Below are 3903 nucleotides of genomic sequence, written 5' to 3'. Positions count from 1 at the left end.
ACACTTTTGGTTGTCATATCTGGGATGGGTAGGGGATGGCTACTGGCATCAAATGGGCAGACACCAGAAATGATGCTCAACATTCTAAACCGCAAAGGATAGATCCCCAAATAAAAAAATCATCTGGCCCAAAATGTCAATAGTGCTGAGACTGGGAAACTCTGCTTTATAGACATGAACAGGGAAAACAATATATTCAATGCAGTTAATTTCTTCTTGAGAATCTAGATAGTGTTCACACCATGAATAAAGCTTGTAGTAAACCTCTCTTTCTCTCTCTCCTGTGCTGCTCTTACTTTGGCTGCCCAGTATCTGAAAACCCTTTCTGTGTATAGGAAAATTCCCACATTATGATTCTCAGTGAAAAACTAAGAAAGCCTCCAATTGCAGGAGCTTAAAAATGTCAGCTATTACCTTATCCTTGCACCTAAAACATAGTCATATGGCATTGGCTCAACAGCAGTAAAATAATCCACCCAGACCTTGAATTAGTATCTGGTGATGGAAGCAACTGGGGATGGCCAAAATCTGCCTCTGGCAACAGCTACAGGAAGGCCAGCTTCCTGGAGTTGATGCAGTAGCAGTGCTAAGGCCTGGCTGTGCTGCAGTTCAAGCTGATCTTTGGTTCTTGGCAGCTGCAAGGTTTCCATCACCAAAACTGTTATGCAATGTGATTTGGAAGGTTGTTCCTGGAGTCACAACCTGATTCTGTGGTCCATTCAGAAATTATGAGAGTTGCCCAGGGTCCGCTAATAAATTTGTGTTCTATCTCATTCAGCCAGGATGGGATTCAGTTGATTTCAAACACAAAACTCTGATAAAGAGCTACTACTTTGTCTTGTTCTACTGGTATCATGATATCTGTATCTTGTAAATGCCCATATCTTGAGAAGATATATGCCAGTGTATATATTCAATTTGACTTTTCCTTCAACTCTTTAATTATATACAAAAACATATAAAGTATGGGTAGTTTGTTTTTTTTTTAAGTAGCAAATCAAACTCATGTACTGTCACCCAGCTTATAAATTAGGGGGAAAAAAACAACGGATGATGTTCTCTGTGCGCCCCTACACATTTGCCCCATCTCTCTCCACAAAGAGGTGACCCCATACTGAATACATATAATATATACATATATGTGTATGTATATCAGAATATTCTTGTTTATATATATATTCTAGTGTATATATTTAAATGTCTATATATTTGATATAATAATATATATATTCTTATATATATGTATACACACACACAGATTCTAAGTATATCTGAAAGGCGTATTAATGACTTTTGAAAGTTAACACAGATAAAACTTCCTCACTGCTATTAATAATAAAAATGGGTTTGGATATTACAATTACATTCAATCTTAAAAACTAATACCTGTTTTAGTATTAAAATGTAAACTCTTTAATTACAATCCAGAAGTTATAAATCGGAATGTTACTAGGAACTGGCATTTTAAACAAGTTACTAATCTTTTCTTGTGTAGCATTTTCTTTTTTTCACCCAAGTTTTATCTTTTATTATGCACAAGAGATTACAGAAATTTCAAGATTTTTAATAAAGGGCATTGGGTCTTGACTTAGTCTAAATCCTGGAAACCTAATGCCATAGGTTTCTTATACTTTGTAAAAGTGAAATTCATCTAAGTGAAACACCTAAACTTTTAAGACAGTATCTTAATATCTCTCTCCTCTCTTTCCTCTACCCTTTTCTCCTTCCTCCCCTCTCTCCTTTTTGACACCTTCCTTGCAGGCTTTAAACATCCTTAAGGTTCTTAATATAAACAATCCCATCAATTTTCTTTTATCTTTTTAATACCCAACATTAAAAAAAAAGTCCACTTTTTCTCCCCCTCATTACTTACATTAATTACTCACCATATTAGAATCTGCCTTTATTTCTTACAACTGCACTGAAACTGCTCTTGATAGTAATTACTAGTTATAAAATCCCAAATCCTTTTCTAAAGCCACTACATCTTACAGCCATTTTTAGAAAATCTGTTCTTCCTTATATTGTATATCTTTTCTTCCTCCTCTAAACAGTTTCCTGTTTTTAATTGTATTATTAGTTTCTCTGATACTGAGTTGTATGAGTTCCTTATATAGTTTGGATTTTAACCCCTTATGGGGCATACAGTTTGCAAATATTTTCTCCTATTCCAGGTTACCTTTTCAATCGGTTAATTGTTTCCTTTGTTGTGCAGAAATTTTTTACTTTGATGTAGTCCTACTTGTTTATTTTTGCCCTGAGTTGCCAACCAGTCTTTCTCCTGCTGAAAGCTCAGAGGACAAGGAATGACTATCGTCATAAAAAATCAGCCACTCTGCCACCATCCTTCACGGTGACATATACAGCTACAGAAAGCACACGAAGCCCTAGAACAGCCACAGAACTACCAAGAGCCACAGAACCACCACTTGGAACTACAATAGGCACCACTGCCATGAGTCCACAACAGCCACTCACAATCCTGCTACCACCAACAGACATGGAAATGCCGCAGTTCATCCACCAAGCAAAAGCACTGCCACCAGCCAAGGATCCTCCACCAGTTCCCCCAATCCAAGCCCACCTCCACCCTCTTTAAGTCCTAGCCCAGTCCCCAAGGCGCCGATAGGAGACTACACTAGGACTAATGGTTCCCAGCTCTGTGTCCAGCTCCAAGCCCAGACTGAGATTCGAGTTCTGGACCCAGTCCCAGGTGGAGGAGAGGTAAAGCTAAAAGACAGTGGAGGACATAAGGGGAAGAGGATGAGGCCTCCTGCTATGCTTTAGAAGGGAAGAAGGAAGAGTAAAGAAGGGGACAAATACAGGGCGAGGAGGAAGGGAACAGAAAACCTTGGATGGCACAGCTGTGGTCTTGTGACCCTCTCAATCTTTAACTTCTGCAGGCCTGGGGCATCTCTGTCCTGAACTCCAACAAAATTAAAGTCCAGAGGGGCTATGATGGTGCCCATCCCCACTGCTCCTTTCATTCCCCTATGGACAGCTCAGCTTTGGATTCAAGCAGGTACTCAATCCTCATCCCTCACTCCTACCCTACAAGTACTGTATCCCCACCAATCCTTGTCTCGCCTCCCTTCCTCCTCTTCTTCTGAGTACCCTGGCTGCTCCAGTTCCCTCTTCCAGTCCAGTGGAGCCACCCATTCCCGCAGCCTTCTTCTTAATCCTCATATACAATTACAGGTGAAGTAGGCAGAAATGAGTGGGGGTGGGTCACAGCTGTGTCATTTCCTTTCACAAAGGCTACACCAGCGGCTCCTCGGCAACAAGAACTACCTGCGGTATCCAGGGCTAATCAAGAGCCCAGATTAAATCCTTGCCACACCTGCGATGCTCCTAGCTCACCTGCAAAGGGTTTTCATCAACCACGGGAGCAGTGGTTAGTCTGACCTCCATGTACAATTACTCTCTATGCTCCTGCAAACAACATGCCTCCAAGTCTAGGCCACCCACGAGCCAACCCTGATGTCCTGGGTGGTAGTGTACCTGGTGATGGTGGCAGTGGTGGGTGGCACCCCCAGGCCAGCCTGTGTTGACTCTAAAAAGGACCTCCCAGACAACCACAGCCTGCAGAACCAATGAGTACCAGTCCCCTCCACTTCACAGTAGGACAAGATGGAATCCCTGAGGGCCAGAATGGGGCCCTTCCAGTTGGAGACGCCTTGTAGGGCTACAGAAAGCGGCCACCGAGACCCGGAGACCCACCCGTTTGAAGGAAGCCCGCACATGGCAGGGACCCAGCCACTAAACCACCGCCTGGCAGACACCCCAAATAATCTTGCCGACTGCGGTGCGGGAGTCACCGAGAGGCATGGTACTCCCACCAAGCGCCCAGCCACCAGAGCAGGATGTCCAGGCCCATCTCCACCGAGAGGGCCCAGACTTGGT

At 42.9% G+C, this 3903-nt stretch overlaps 1 pseudogene; it reads left to right on the top strand.

Moving 5' to 3' along the window:
• The first annotated feature begins 517 nt into the window (after nucleotides 1–517).
• LOC105066726 (macrosialin-like) lies at nucleotides 518–3404 on the top strand (annotated as a pseudogene).
• Nucleotides 3405–3903: the final 499 nt, after the last annotated feature.

This window comes from Camelus bactrianus, chromosome 1 (assembly GCF_048773025.1).
Source record: "Camelus bactrianus isolate YW-2024 breed Bactrian camel chromosome 1, ASM4877302v1, whole genome shotgun sequence".
Taxonomy (NCBI): Eukaryota; Metazoa; Chordata; class Mammalia; order Artiodactyla; family Camelidae; genus Camelus; species Camelus bactrianus.
The sequence above is the reverse complement of the archived record's forward strand: the minus strand, read 5'-3'. Positions and strand labels throughout refer to the sequence as shown.